Raw genomic sequence first — 16,766 nt, 5'->3', positions numbered from 1 at the left:
GTGCAGGGCACACTTTATATACAATGCACTCCATGTATACTCTCAATGCACCAACAGCCTTCTGCATTATATCTGATCACTAGTAACATCACGAATCAAAAATCAAGACAAAATCCTGATTTGTCCATAAACATGCACGCTCTGATCATCCCAGCATGTATGTGTAAGATCTGCACGGGCAATTAACTCCCCAGCGTGATGCCACCTTATTATCTGGTTCAGCAGACCATATGTTTGATCCTTTTGGATGTATCTGTTACTTGTTTGCACTGTCACTTTAAGAAATGACAAACTATATTGATTGCAATAGCACACAATTGTGTATGGCAGGGGCTTCTGTATGTGTGTAGATGAAGTGCTTTAACAGAATTAGTTTGGGGTATGGAAGAGCTGCATCTCCCGCATCCGAGGTGTGACACAGATGGTGGCTTCCTTAGTGCCGAGCCGTCCACATTGTGCAAACCTGAAGAATGGCCTGAGGAGCGTGACGTCCAATGACTATTGAGCCAGCATGACCAGTTGCCTGTGCCTTTTGCTCCCACCTGAGATTGTCTTTCATATGTTTACTGTCATAGGGAAAAACTCAGTGAGATTTCCAGGATAAGCGCAGCTGCAAAACTTGGCGGCGGGTTTTGGAGCAGCTACGTTGCATGCTTTTCCGTTGCAGCCAGCTCTCCCATAGAGAGGAGCGAGGCCGCAACAGAAAAAAAAAAGAATTGACATGCTGCGTCCCGGGAATCCACGCCGCAGTGCCAGCTAATGCTGGCTTTGCCGCAACGGATCGACCGCCCCGTGTGGATGAGATTTTTGACAAATCTCGTCCACATGGCTGGCTAAACACGGCAAACTTGTGATTTTTGTGCAATGCGTTTTAACATTAGAAAGTCCTATTGACATTCGCCTCAAAAAAACGCAGCAATATCGGGTGAAAAAAGCGCAAGAAAAAACGTAAGCGTGCAAGAGCCCTTAGGCTAGTAGTACATGGTGACTTTGATTACGAATTGGTCATGTGACCAAAGATGAATGTATAGCTCTGCGATCTCAGTCAATGTGAGTCACATTGCAAGTAGCCGTCACCCAGAGATCGCAAGAAGTGCGGGGAAGTTGCATTTTTGCAGTCTGTGGGTTGCAGTTGCTGCTACTCGTGAGTCGTAATGCAAACCACATTGCCTTCAATGAGATCATGGCAGTGTTTCCCAACACCAGTCCTCAAGGCACCCCAACAGCTCATGTTTTCAGGATATCCTATAATGAGAAAATCCTGAAAACATGACCCGTGGGAGTGGATTAGGAGATCACAGGGCTACATGTTAATCTTTGGTTGTGCAACCAGTGCTGCAGCCAATGTCACCATGTACCACTAGCCTGAGGCCCCCTTCACACCAGCGATGCGCATTTTGTTGTACTTTTTGCGCCTGCAAGGCATATTATTTGTGTGTGGCAAACAAAGACGCGCCAATTTAAATAGCTAATTAATCTAAGAAATTCTAATGTGTTCGTTTTCCTGCGCAATCATGCAATGTTTCACGCGTCTCCTAGCATGTTTCACGCACATCTGCGCGCCCCCCAACTTCCTTCTATAGGGTCCTATGTGCAGGAAAATAGAGGATGCTACGTTTTTTTTAGTACAGCCAAAATGCACAGGACAAATATGTGCATGTGAACGAACCCATTGAAATCAATGGGCTCTATTCTCTGCATATCGCACGAGTATATTTTGCGCACACAAATACGTCCATGTGAATCCAGCCGTTCTATAAAGGTTCCCTGCAAATTGCAGCTAATCGCATTTTACCGTGATTTCGAGCAGCGTTTTTGAACACATTGTACAGCGTTTGACAGCACTTCTTAATGCACTCCATCATTGTGATGGGCGAAGTGCTAAAACACGTGAAAATAGAGCAGACAACTCGTAAAAATTGCGGTGCTAGAAACACCACGTTTAAACGTAAGTCTGCAAAGCCTCATTGAAACCAATGGGAGCCTTGGACCGCGGTTAGCGGTTGAAAAGCGTCCAGTGTGACAGCGGCTCTGGCGATCCGTTTATTATGCAGTGATCCTCCTGACAAATGGGGATGGTCCAAAGTGGAGAACCCCTTTAAGAGTTAGGGCAGGGGTGTTTGTAGTCTACGCACATATCCCTCTTACAGGACATCCTTTATGTAAATGTATACATGTACGGCCTCATTAAAACGAGCGTTTTTGTGTGGCTCATTTAGCCGCAATATAAAATTGCGACCATCTGACGCATTGGATTGCACTGCATTCATTCAGATGAGCGATTTTTAGCCGCCTAAAAACATAATGTTGAGAATTATAGGGCATCGAATACCGAATACGGCGGCCGATTTTATACATGGCTGGAAAAGATAGGCCTTGCCCTGATTCTTATGGGAGCTGCAAAAAAAAGTGAAAGATTTCCGGCCTGCGGCATATATGTTCGCTAACACGCCTGTGTGTATTGGCGGAAAAAAAGCATCTTTTGGCTGCAACTTGTTTGCGGCTTTTTACCGCTCATGTGTCTTAGGCCGGGATGTGGTTAGTGTGAAAACACAATGCTCGTGTGTATAAGACCTAAGCGTGCTGTTACACGAGTGTCGGCGGCCATTACTAAAGCTTGCAATTAACTTCTCATTATGGGACTGACACGAGTGTATGATGGTGCATATTATATGCGTAATATGCATCATTATATACTATGGGTGCATATAATACGCAGTGATCACGCATGTTACATACGTACTCGCTGCGTACCGCGTATTACGCTCCAAAATACGCTTGTGTGAGCCCTAAAATTACGCATGCGCTACCCGATAGCACGTTCTGCGCATGCTCATAGGAAAAGTTTTACTTCCGCCGCTGACAAGGGGATTTCAGGCGCAGTTCAGCAGCGCTGCTGATTAGAGCTACCTGATTGGCTCTTCGGCACCACGTGACTACACTGCGTGCACGCGGATTGCCTTCAGCAGCCGTGCACTACACACTACACCTAAGCAGCCGTGCACAGACTCCTCTTTGGAGATGTGCACGAGTGCTACTTCATGAGACCCGTGGGGGGTTAGGGTTTAGGGTTACGGTTAGGTTTAGGGTTACGTTTAGGGTTAGCACGGCTGATCGTGCACGGCTGCTTAACTGTAGTGTGTAGTGCACGGCTGCTTAAGGCAATCCGCGTGCACGCTGTGTAGTCACATGGTGCCGAAGAGCCAATCAGGTGGCTCTAATCAGCAGCGCTGCTTAAGTGCAGCTGAAATCCCAAATATGCCAAGGGGGAGCTTTATTTCGGCTTTGGAGGTCACGTGAGGGCTGGGCCTGGGAGAAGCTTCCAGAAATAGGCGTCTACGAGGCGGACTGAGCCGAGCCCGGACCTCAAACCTATCCTCACCTGCCCTGTAATCCGCAGACAGGGCTGGGTCTGTACACAGCAGCTAATATAACACAGGCATGGTGGCGGGTTAACCCTTACTTGACTTTCTGCAGCGTTCAGTGGGTTTTGCATGTCTTGTGATGAAGGAAGTAGATAAATAGGCTGGAGATCTGTATTAAGGGCCTTAGTACTGCTGCTCATGCATAATCCGGGGGTCCTGAGCTGGGGGGCCCTATTCTCACCGTGGACTCAACATATGGACACTTTTTTCCCCCCACTTTGGAAATAAAAAATAAAGTGTTGTTTCTTTCCGCTGCCGTCTGAGGGTTTGTCTTTGCGGGATGAGTTGCATCTCTCCATGATACTTTATAATAAACCATATAATGTGCGGGAAGATGTAAAAAAATATTTCTAAGTGGAATGGAAAAACAAATGCAGGGGGTGTGTGTGTGTGTGTGTGTGTGTTCCATTACAGATTCGGCGCAGCGCTTTTTCTTCCGTCCAAAAACCAAGGTGGAAGCAGAATGGAGCAGCAAAGCTGAATCCAGCGCTGTAGAAATGGGGCAGACATGGGTCCCCTGGACACGGGCGGAAATTTCGCGTCGTGATTTCCCGCAGAATTTCCGCCCATGCCCGCCTGCATAGGATTGCATTACAATATGCAATCCTAGGCAGACAGGCGCAATTTGTCTGCGTGAAATCACTAGCGGAAAACAAATCGCGGCATGTTCTGTTTCTGTGCGGGTCTCGCAGAGGCCCGCACAGAAATATCAGTGGTGACGGGCCGGCTCTTCTCTGCGCATGCGCCGGCTGGGCGGCAGCCAGCACATCACAGAGCAGACACTGAAGCAGGTAAGTCAAACTGGTCATTGCAGGGGTGCGGGTCGGATCCTGCTTCTCTCCTTCCCTCCCCGCCAGAGTGGGCGTGACAGGGGTGAAGCTAAGCTTAGCTCCACCCCTCAATTGCAAATGCTGGAGTGGAGGAGAGAGGCAGAGAGCCGGTGTGGGGGAGGGAAGGGGGAAACTGCTCAGATGGAAGCATATATCAGGGGGCCGTGAAAACACTGGCCGATATATACGCTCGTGTAAATAAGCCCTTGGGGCTCATGTTGGTCACCTGCAAAACCCATTGACTTCTATTTGGCTGCTCACAACTGTGTTTTTTTTGTTTTTTTTTAATGTGCATGAAAAAAAAACATTTCAGTTTTTTATTCTGCTGAGATAGTGAGGGCTCATTTTTTGCAGCATGTTGCTCCTCCCCGCATGTGGTGGCCGACACTTGTCACTGCAGGCGCAGAAGACACTTTTAATTATCTATACGTTCATTTGGAGTTTCATTTATTAAAATCATCTTAGAAGAGCTTTACTGTAGTGACCGGTGCAGTTGTCAGTTGCGGAGCTTGCACAGGTGGCGCACGTTTTTAAAGTGTTTTATCTGTCCATGCCCCATTGTCAACTATGTCACAAAACCGCAGCAATTGGTGGGGTGCAGTACAAACCTCTATAGATAATGTGGCATCCATACATGGCAGACTCCTACTTCATACACACTTGCCATCCATCACGAAGCACAATGCATCATCCCGTCTACATTGGAGGAAGGAGCGTCGTCATTGGACAGTTGAGCAAGAACGTTCTATGGAGTGATGAATCCCACTACTCCATCTTCACATCAGATGGAGGTACCTGGGTGTGGAGGATGCTGGGAACACCGCCTGCCTGAGTGTGTTGTGCCAACAGGTAAGTACGGCGGAGATTCCGTTATGGTCTGGGGATGTTTTACGTGGCATGGTCTCGGTCCGTTGATTGTAGTGACAAGAACCATGGACACGGAGGTGAACCCTGACATTCTACACAATGTGCTGCCAGCAATGTGACAATACTCTGGGAATGGTCAGCCATACTTCCAACAATACAACGCGCCTTGTCACAGACCTAACGCTGTTGTACATTGGTTTGAGGATATGGATGTTCCACGATTGGACTGGCTGCACAGGGTCCCCACCTGAATAGCTTTGGGAAGAACAGTGTCCATCTTCTTTGAAAGAACTCGCCAGACATTTGCAGGATGAATGCAGGGAAATACCAGCTGAAGTGTATCAGACGTTAGTAGAAAGTATGTCACAGAGTGTATCCAATGTCATTAGGGACAAAGCAGCCCTACTAAGTAGTATTAAATAAATACTACTTCTGATTCTCACTCTGGTGTCCACTTACTGTTGATAGGGTAGTGTACATTGGCGCTGTATAAGCAACCTAAAAAGAATATCCTTGACTCTTGGCAGCTACGCGGTTAAAGGCAGCATTTTTTGTGTCAATTTCCTCATAAAATATAAAAAAGAGATTCTGCACAGGCCTGTCTGCTTTTCTTCTGCACTACGCCAACAGGTTTCCCAAGGTGCTTTACCTGTGGCATGACTTACACTTGGCCTTGGATTCTGCTGCAGTCACCGAGGACAGTCACATGACCAATACAGAACTAACACAGACTTGGTTTTCACTTGGGGTGGTTTCACACGGGTGATAAAATCACACAATGCGAGAATGAGTAGAAAAGCAGATTATGAAACCAATGATTTTCTTCCTATGAGCGATGTTCTCGCTGATGTGATGCTACAAGAACAAAAAATAAAAAAAAAAAATCGATGTGCGATATATATATATATATATATTTTTTTCTCTAAAGAACATTGTGACGCTCACAAATTGCGGAAACAAAGACGTGGTTTTCTCGAAGCAAAATTGCGATCACCCATGTGGAGCTAACCTTAAAGTGGTTCTCCATGGCTAAAATCTTGACTCTTCCTCGGGAAAGGTTATCACTATCAGATTGTTGGGGCCCAACACCCCCCTAATTAGTTGAACGATAGAGCCGCAGCTTTGTGATGGGCGCTGCAGCCTCTTCCTCGAACAGGAAGCACAGCTGTGTATTTTGTTACAAAAGTGCCCGTTATTGCCACTCAGACCCATTCAGTCAAATACAACTGATCTGCAGAAAGGCCGGGCCCATATAACTTAGCTCCACCCCCTCCCTTTGCACACAGCCGGACGGGAGGAGAGAGGATGCATTGTGGGCTCGGCGTGTATGTGCCGGGGCTTGTGCCGTCTGAACGGATGCACAAACGATAGATTTGTGTGCCCGTTCACTCATTTTTACAGTGCCAGCGGGCGCATGTAAAAACACCTACGGCTGTGTGAAAGAGCCCTAAGCCACACTGCTCACTAGAGACCCGTAGCCTGCTTAAGCAACTGATCAGCGGATGTGCCAGCTGTCGGACCCCACTGATCTGATATTGATGAACTATCCTATATTTAGGGCATCAGTATTTTATTCCCAGAAAACCACTTTTAATTCACGTTGCAGCCCTTTTTGTTTTTGCAGGTTTGCATGGAAAAAAGTATTTATTTGTTTTTTAGAAACGGCACCACTATTATCCACAGGTTCTGTTTGGTATTGCAGGATATAAGTAAGTGGAATTAAGCTGCAATACCTGAAGCAGCCTTAAGGCAAGAGTAGTGCTGTTTCTGGAAGAAAAAAAGACAGACCTATCCTCCTATGTAAAATATAAAGGTGAAAGCATCATTATTAGAGATGAGCGAACCTACTCGGCCACGCCCCTTTTTTGCCCCGAGCGCCGCGTGAGTGGGGGGTTGCTGCGGGAAGAGAGGGCTCCCTCCTGTCCCCCCCCCCCCCGCTCCACCACGACGCCCCCCGAATCTTTTCACCCGAGTACAGAAGTACTCGAAAATCGCGGTGCTCGATCGAGTAATTACTCGAAACGAGTATATTCGCTCATCTCTAATCATTATATGTCACCAAGACTCATGGGTAACAGTGCTGATCAAATAACAGCAGATACACTGGTCACTTTAGAGACCCCCATATAGTCAGAACTGTAGCAACTCATCATGGTGTAGACTCCACAAGGTGCTGAAATCCTTCTGCAGGAATATCGACCCCTGCGGACAGGGAGCTTCTTGTAGTTGCCACAAATTAGATGGAGGTGTTGACATGTTCTGACCAGCTGACAGGAAGGGGTCACCGATTCATGCTGCTTGTGCCAAATTCTGATCCTTCTATTCAATGTAAAAGAAATCTGGATCCATCTGACCAGGAGATGTTTTTCTACTGCTCAGTAATAGAATTTTTGCACTCTTTTATTCCCCTGACGTCTTGTCTTAAAAGTTTAATCTTGGACACAATGGCGCTGAAGCTGGCCGTCAGCTTCGGGGTTGTTTGCTGGTGGCTTCCAAGTTCTTGAGACCTTCTGTAATGATGTCCATGATAAGAGACTCCTGCAGCATCTATTGGATTATGTCCAAGCTGGTAAAAGGGTTGCTTGTGTAAAGTCCCAGTGGTTGAGTTCACTCTCCAGTCCCAGGTTCCCCATAAGTCTGTTCTCCACATCTGCGAACTTTACACACGATGACCAAACTTAAAGTTATCCATTGACTACACTGGTTTCGATACCGCACGCTCTTTACACACGAGTCAATGGCTTTCTTCAGTCTGATCCGGGCGCCGTCGCTCTTTGCCACATTTCCGTATCTCAGTAAAACTTTTTTCTTACAAGGAATCCTTGAACTTTTAAACAAAAACATTCCTCTCCGGGGATTTGTTTCCCTCCAGTTGTTTAGGATCTTTTCAGGATTGAACTTTCGCCACAGAGAAAATGTTGACTAAGGGTGGCGAACGGCGGCTGTTTATTGCTGTAACTCACAGGAACCGGAGCAGGAAATAAGCCAGCAAATATTTTATATGCATGAAAGGATCATGATCAGTTTTGGGAGCAGAGCAGCTGCAGTTGCAACAGAGCAAACAGGGATTGGAGCCTCTGTCGGTAATTAAAGGGCCAGTGAAACCTGAAGTCTGCAGCGAGTAAAAGCGTCGCTTGTGAATGTCATTGGAGGTTATCAGAACTGGAGATATGGAAGAAAATGTATTGGGCGTGGCAGGCAGGGAAATTTGGGATTTTTTTTTGTCCCTTATGTTATTGAAAAACATTATAGTCAGTAATTTCCAACTGGTAGCCCTTATGTGCCACCACTTTCTCCCCGGCAAGTACTGAACGCTCTGCCGATCTCTAAAGTAAAGCATAGAGGAGCTATATATGGGCTTTTCAAAGTATTTTTTCCATACCCGTCATCATGGAAAATATGGCTGTCTGAATAAAGGCTGAAACTAAGACCCCATTTACACTGACAGGTAATCGTCCAAACAACAGTTTGAGTGACAGTTTTCAGCGCTCATCTGTGCATAGTCTATAGTAGCTACTTAAGAGCTATGCAGGTGGAACAGGACACCACCGCCATCGCTCAGCGAACAATACAGCTGTGTTCTCTGTAATTACAGCTCACTTCCCGCTGTGAACTACAGGCGGGACGCAAGCTGAAAGAATCTTATCAGCGCTGCCGACTGTGATAACTGATCAGAGTTATCTAATGCTGATGAGAGTTTAGCGCTGAATTCAAGAAAACTAGAATTGAGCGAGGAAGGACTCGTGTACGAAAACCGCACAATGTCTGTGCATTTAGACCCAACGATTCGCACTCAAAAAGACGGCTTTGAGCAAATTTTGAGCAAGAATCGTTGGGTCTAAATGGTCTAATACGAAACATAAGACTGACGAAGTAGCCTGAGATCCCAAAACTAAATTTGCATGCGTCACATCCCGATTATTCCTCTTATCTGATCACAGTCTTCACTGATCAGAGCAATTGCTTTTACTGGGAGCATGAAATTGCGCACCACTCCAACTGTGAACGAGTTTGCTATCATATAGCTTAGGTCTCACAGTAGAAATGCCAGCACTCCGGCATAGTTTAAGGGTTAAAGCCGAAACTTGTTTAGGAACTCGCAGCTCGTATAAGAAACCTTTTACACGCAGCTGTGTAAGCCAAAGGTTCTGCCGAGTCATCCTTAAATAGAAAGGAATGCAGGCACGCTGCAGCGTGTGCTGCTGTAGACGTGGCCAGGCCTTTCCCTCGTACGTTCACGGAGACATTTCTTAGCATGCTCCAAGGATTTTCATGATCCGGTTGCTTTTCAGTATTCATCCTCCAGCTTTAGTCCAGCTGTAATATCCGTATATCACATCCATGCGAGAGGGTTCCTGTCCGCTCTACTGGGAGCTCCAGGAAATACAGCGACAGGATCCATTAAGGAAGCTGTATAATAACATATTATGACGTCTATGTGGTCACTGGATACATTGTAGCAGAAGGCTTTAGAGTTACATTTTCTGCACTGGCGCTTGCATTTATACTGGTTGGGCAGGAAGTGTTCTGGAAGGAATGTATTAGGGTTCTGCGGTAGGTGTGTTACTAGTGACCCTTCTATAATTCCACAATGACTTCATAGTCTTGTGACAGAAACACTACAGATCAGTCAGACTTGAAAATCCTAGCAAGTCTCTGGTGTAGGTAAGAGTGCCCTCTGCTGATCAGGCTTAGGTACTACAGTAACCAGTATACATTATTAAGAACTTATATTCACTGAATGGCTCCTTTCTCAGAGAACCCCCACTAGTACTGCGTTGGACTTCCTTTGGCCTTCATAACTGCAGCAGTTCTTTGTGCCGTAGATTGCACTAGGTGATTAAATAGTTCTGCAGGAATATCGGCCCCTGCGGACAGGAAGCTCCTTGTCTCTGTAGCAGATTGGATTAATTACTGACATGGTCTGACCAGCTGACAGGAAGGGGTCAGAGATTCATGCTGCTTGCGCAAAATTCTGACCTCTCATCAGCACAGTGCAACAAAAATCTGGATTCATCTCACCAGGTGATGTTTTTCCACTTCTTAGTAATGAGTTTTGCCCCCTGGAGACTCGCCTTTCCATTTCTCTTAGGTCTCATGTGCATGGGCGGATTAGATTTGCGGATCAAGACACCCATAGGGATGCATGGGCATCCACAAATTAATCAAAGCATCCAGATTTGATTTGCAAACCTCTTGGTTCAGAAAACAAATCGCTGCATGCTCCATTTTCTGCGGATCCCGTACTGACAGCTTCTATTGAAGTCAACGGAAGCTGTCCGATCCGCGGCTCACCTGCAGCTGACGGACGTGCCATGGCTCAGTGGGAAAGCAGATTTTAAAAGAAAGTACTGTGCATGTGGGTGGCACACCGGCACGCATCCGCCGTGCAGAAGATAAAAGATCCGTCCGAGACAGAGAAGGCCCACACTACATCCGGACAGGTAAGAAAATGGCCATGGCCAGGGTAGGAACCCGCTGTGGGCTCCCGCAGACGGAATCCGTCCCACCCGTGGATATGAGGCCTTAGACACAATAGAGCTGGAACTGGTCATCTGCTGTTATTGCTTATCTGTGCTAAGGAGTGACAAGCTGTGTGTTCAGACACGTTAGTTGGAGCACCAGCGTTGTATCGCTCTTCACTGTACAGAACCTGTTCAGCAGACCAATTCCTGACATCCTCCTCTGACCCCTTTCGTCTGAGTTGTTTCCATGCAGAGGCTCCCCTTTTGCTGGATGTTTTCTTTGATCATGGTATGGCTGCACACGAAAACACAAGGTAGTCAGTGAAATCCTGGCCCAGCTAGTCTAGCACTGATGACCAGGCCACGTTGGAAGTCGCTCAGATCGCTGGATTTTCGTACCTTTACATGAATTCACACTAAAGCAGATCCACAGAAAACTTTTCCCGTGATTTTATGCTGCACTTAAAAGGTCATGGATCTAAATTTCCCTACAGGGAAGCTCCAATAGTGAACGGGTCGTCTGCAGTGATAGCCCATTCGTGCTAAGGAATGGCAAGGTGTGCTTGCAGACACGTTAGTTGGAGCATTTCAGATTTTGACATGGATTTCCCTTATTTGCAGAGGTTAAATCTACATCGGAACTACGCAGCCTAAATTGACATGCTGCGGATTTAAAATCCACACTGAAAGCCACCTATAGGCCGCCTGCACACGGGCGGATTTCCCGCGGGATTTCCGCCACTGAAAGTTTGCATAGGAGTGCATTACAATACGCACTCCTATGCAGACGGCCGTGGTTTGGCCGCGCGAAACCTCGCGCGGCAAACAAACCGCGGCATGTCCTATTTTTGTGCCGGGCACACACTCACCCGGCCGCCGGCTCCGGTCTGCGCATGCGCCGGCTGCGCGTCAGCCGGCACATGAAAGAGCCGGGGCCGCCAGGCGCGGGTGAGTACGCGCTCGTCCCTGCAGGCTCTCGGGTCGGGTCCCGCGGCGAGAATTCTCGCTGCCGGATCCGACCCGCTCGTGTGCAGGCGGCCATAGGGATGCATGGGTATTTAGTGCAATATGTCGACACTAGAAGTATGGCTTGGGCAGAGTGAGTTAAAGGTAATGGCCAGGTCACGCCCAAAAACTTCCCATTGGCTGCAGGTAACACACCTCTGCACAGCCACACCCACCTGCAAGCTTTAAAGGGGTTGTCCCGCGGCAGCAAGTGGGTCTATACACTTCTGTATGGCCATATTAATGCACTTTGTAATATACATTGTGCATTAATTATGAGCCATACAGAAGTTATAAAAAGTTTTATACTTACCTGCTCCGTTGCTGGCGTCCTCGTCTCCATGGTTTCGGACTAATTTTCGGCCTCCGATGGCCAAATTAGCCGCACTTGCGCAGTCCGGGTCTTCTGCTTTCTTCAATGGAGCCTCTCGTGCAGGATGCCGGCTCCGTGTAGCTCCGCCCCATCACGTGCCGATTCCAGCCAATCAGGAGGCTGGAATCGGCAATGGACCGCACAGAAGAGCTGCGGTCCACGGAGGAAGAGGATCCCGGCAGCCATCTTCACCGGTAAGTATAGAAGTCACCGGAGCGCGGGGATTAAGGTAAGCGCTCCGGTAAGCTTTCTTTAGGTCCCTGCATCGGGGTTGTCTCGCGCCGAACGGGGGGAGAGGGGGGGGGGGGGGGTTTGAAAAAAAAAAAAACCCGTTTCGGCGCGGGACAACCCCTTTAAGCATTTCCATATGGAAAATCAGCAGCACTTATGCTGCATGTGAACATAGCCTAAGGCTTCAGGCTTTAGGCCGCCTGTCCACCAGCATCGCGATAGCCGCCGCTGGGGAGCATGGGCAATCTGACGGCTCACCACGGAGAATCGCAGCAATTCGCCACCCGCAAGCAAAGAATTACAGCGGGGCTGCACGGAAAGATTGCTCTGCGTTGCCCACAGGCAGATTATCGCCGCGCAGAACACAATGCAAGAACGCACATGGACAGGCAGCCTTACTCACATGTTGGTCATTTACATTTTTTTGCTGCAGTTTTCTGAAAAGCTTTGACATGACCACAGGGTGATGTAGATGCCATGGAATTTCCAAAATGGGAAATCTGCAGCCCTTACAGTACAAGCTAAGTGGAGGAAATTTTAACAGATCCCATTTGGCTTCCACACCAAGCTGTACGGGCACACATTTATAAAGCCTGTTCCAGACGCTGGTGCTGCTATATGTGGCACTGTATTCTTCCTAGCAATGCTCGAGATATAATGGGTGCTGTATCAGGGCTCTTTCACATAGGCAGAATTATTCCGCCAGGACGCAACTATTTGCTGCTGCAGAAATTCACACCAAAATCTACATGGGTAACTGTAGATTTTGATGCAGAATGGTAGGCAGACTTAGTTCTTGTCCCACCTTTTGCAGTTTTGCTGCAGGAAGCAGAAAGCTATGTACATTTCGCAGTACCCCCGGGTTAGTAATGCAGGTTGAGTCCTATTGAAGTGAGTGTGACTCAGCCTGCAGTACCAACCCACACCACTGTGTAATGTACAGAGCTTTCTGCTTCCTGCAGCAAAACTGCTAGAAGTGGGACTCTAACTTTAAGCCATTTTCAATACCACATCAAAATCCACAGATTAGCTGTGGATTCCATTGCGTCCTCATGGAATAATTCTGCTCATGTGAAAGAACCCGAAGGATATTTTCTCACGCTTCATTTTGGTGCATATTCTGTACCTTAATACTTACAATGCATATCCTAGTGATTTGTAGATGAAAGCCGTGTCCGGTTTTATTTTTTTTTTCTCTGCCGCCGTATATTTAAAATACGCATTATATAAAAAAAAAATAAAAGTGACATGACTTTTTCTCAGTTTCCACGTCAGTTTTTGTCATAGAAATACATGTAAAAAGTGGACCTAAAAGCAAGAAAGGTTTGTATTGTTTCTTTAAGTGGATTTTTTTTCCACCCAGTCAAATACACTGTGTGAATAAAGGCCAAGGATAGTCTGCAATGAAAAAGCTGAAGCAAAATCCACATTGGTGTGGATTTGGAAATGAAACCGCAGCCGATTTCACCCTTTCAATAGAAGAGGTGAAATCAGCTGCGGATCTACACCAATAGTGTGGATTATGATCCAGAATTTCCATTGCAGACAATTACCACCTTTTTCTGCTTACACGGGAACATGCCCTTATGCATCTGTAGAAGATAGTCCCTCTCCAGCGGTGATTTAAAGGAGTTGGCCAGTTGTAAACTACTAGTGGTCTTATGCATAGGATAAAGCATCAACAGTAGATCAGTAGAGGTCCAATACTCGGGAGCCCTGCTAATCAGCTGTTCACTGGGCTCATGGCAGGCATACACTGCAGAAAAGCAGACAGCTCCATTTTCTCTGCAGTGGCCAAGCTTGGTATTACAGGAAATGTTCCTATTCACTTTGATGCCAGGGTACTGCAGTGAGAACCGAGCTGTCTTCTGCTTCCTGCAGAAATCTCCTCAATGCACCAGGGACGCTTGTGTGGGAAACAGCTGATGAACAAGGATCGAACCTGGCTGGATCTGCTATTGATGGCCCATCACTAGTTTATAACTGGACAATCCCTTTAAGTCCACATCAGTAGAAGTGCAGGGGAACGAGGTCATAATACAGATGTTAATTTCAGCTGTGTTAATGCCATATAAAACCAGACCCATGTGTTTCAAGCCCTTTACTTGCGATGTGCCCAGAGTAGAATTTCAATGGAAGGATGGGGAAAAAAAAAAACCCCAATAAGGGACCGTTCACACGTGCGGAATATTTCCACTCCATAACTTCCACGTCTACATGCAGATTGGTGTGGAACTTCCTGCATCTTGCAGAAATATTCTGCATCAGTTCTACGATAGGGTAGAAAAACGAGTCCGTCTTGAGTTCTGCAGACATATCCTTCCTTTGTCAGTTTCCTGGTGATGCCCCCCTCCACCCCACCTTTATATCCTAGTCTTAACTTGAGGTGCAGGTTTCTCAAACCGCTGAAGGAGCCTTTGACAAAGGCCGGTTTCAATCAACGCACATGCATGCTTCCACTCCATGCACTTTAATGGAGCGGAATCGAGCACACACTTCAGGATGTACAAGATTGTAATCTCAACATTGGTTGGGGTATCAGCAGTTGGACCCCATGATCAGCGAATTATCTCCTATGCTGTGGCGAGGGCATAGCTTGATGTGATGGCAGGATGAGAGACCCCCCCCCCCCCCCTCACAGGAGGATTGGATCTCCAGGATGAGAGACCCCCCCTCACAGGAGGATTGGATCTCCAGGATGAGAGACCCCCCCCCACAGGAGCATTGGATCACTTCAGCATTATTCTCAGTGGTCAATGTTTCTGTGGGGGGGGGGGTCTCATCCTGGAGACCCCTTCCTAAGTAAGGGACTTTTTCTGCATCCACAATTGTGTACAATATATACGTCAATGGATAAATAAAGGGGTTAAGATAGGGGGGGGAGGAAAAAACAAAAATGGGGAAAAAAGCTTGATCACTAAGGGGTTAACTTAGTGATCATAGGTGCTGACTAGAGATGAGCGAGCGTACTCGCTAAGGCAAACTACTCGAGCGAGTAGTGCCATATTCGAGTACCTGCCCGCTCATCTCTAAAGATTCGGCTGCCGGCGGGAAGATCTCTCTCTCCCCCTTTCTCCTCCCCGCAACTCACCTCTCACCTGCGCCGGCAGCCAAATCTTTAGAGACGAGCGGGCAGGTACTCGAATAAGGCATTACTTGCTCGAGTAGTTTGCCTTAGCGAGTATGCTTGCTAATCTCTAGTGCTGACAGATTCCATGTAAAATGAATGGTTATCTTTGAGAATACTGTAGTTTCCAATAATCACAAACTTGGTGACTGTGGGTGAAAATGCATTAACCCCTCAAGGAGCAAACATGGTAAACATACAGCCCTTGATCCTGGGCTTTAATCCCATCCAATAGCAGATATACAGCGTAAGATTAAAGCCTCTGCTCCTGCAATCAAGCAGAGCAGGTCGGGTTCTCGGCTGTCAAGACACAGCAGAGGACTTGGAGGAGAAGGGTGAAGTGGTTTTTAACTGTAATAAAGAGAGAAAGTGGAAGTATTATTTCCACTATGCAAACCAGTGATCACGTGACCGCCAGGTTCCAAGCAGACCCTGAACAGTTTTGCCAGTAACTATTGTCACTACAGGGGCTGTTTCTCCCTGTAACTGGGCCTCCTATGGATGCTCCAGCTATAGTGAAAAAGCATAGAATTAAAAAAATAAATAAAAATACCATGTAAATGACCCCCACTGGTCTTACATGACGTAATGGGGAACATGGATGTTAAAAAAATAATAAAATAAATACAAAAAAAGGGATTAAAAAAAAACAAAAAACAAAAAAAGCCGCTGCAAACCAAAACAGTCGCTGAATACATCCTGTAATCCAAAACTATAACAATTATTAAATCAAAACGTCAGAAACAAAATGAAGAACCCATTTCCAATACATTGATTTACACCCCCCAAAAAACGGAAAAAAAGTCAGTGAAAAAAAACAAACAGTCCTATATGACACAAATAAAAAACAAAAAAAGAAAAAAAAACAGTAAAAATAATCTTAAAAAATATGAATAAAGAGAATGGGTAAAACCAGCACATGGGTAAAATCGCTTAAAATGTGGCTGATCCTGTAGGCCCAAAACAGCCTGGTCCTTAAAGGGGTTGTCCCGCAAAAGCAAGTGGGGTAAAGCACTTTGTAATATACATCGTGCATTAAATATTGGCCATACAGAAGTTATACACTTACCCCCTCCGCTGCTGGCGTCCGCGTCTCCATGGCGCCGACCGAAGCTGCCTTCTCCTTCCATTAGACGCGCTTGCGCTGTCTGCTCTTCTATTTTGTTCTGTTGAATGGGGCCGCTCCGGCGTGCTCATGCCGCACGTCTTCTGCGCATGCGCAGACCAGCTCTCCGGCGCGAGCACGCCAGAGCGGCCCCATTCAACAGAACAGAAGAGCAGACAGCGCAAGCGCGTCTAATGGAAGGAGAAGGCAGCTTCAGTCGGCGTCATGGAGACGCGGACGCCAGCACCGGAGGGGGTAAGTGTATAACTTCTGTATGGCCAATATTTAATGCACGATGTATATTACAAAGTGCATTAATATGGCCATACAGAAGTGTA

Source organism: Eleutherodactylus coqui, chromosome 3 (genome assembly GCF_035609145.1).
Source record: "Eleutherodactylus coqui strain aEleCoq1 chromosome 3, aEleCoq1.hap1, whole genome shotgun sequence".
NCBI lineage: Eukaryota > Metazoa > Chordata > Amphibia > Anura > Eleutherodactylidae > Eleutherodactylus > Eleutherodactylus coqui.
This window is presented reverse-complemented; position numbering follows the sequence as displayed.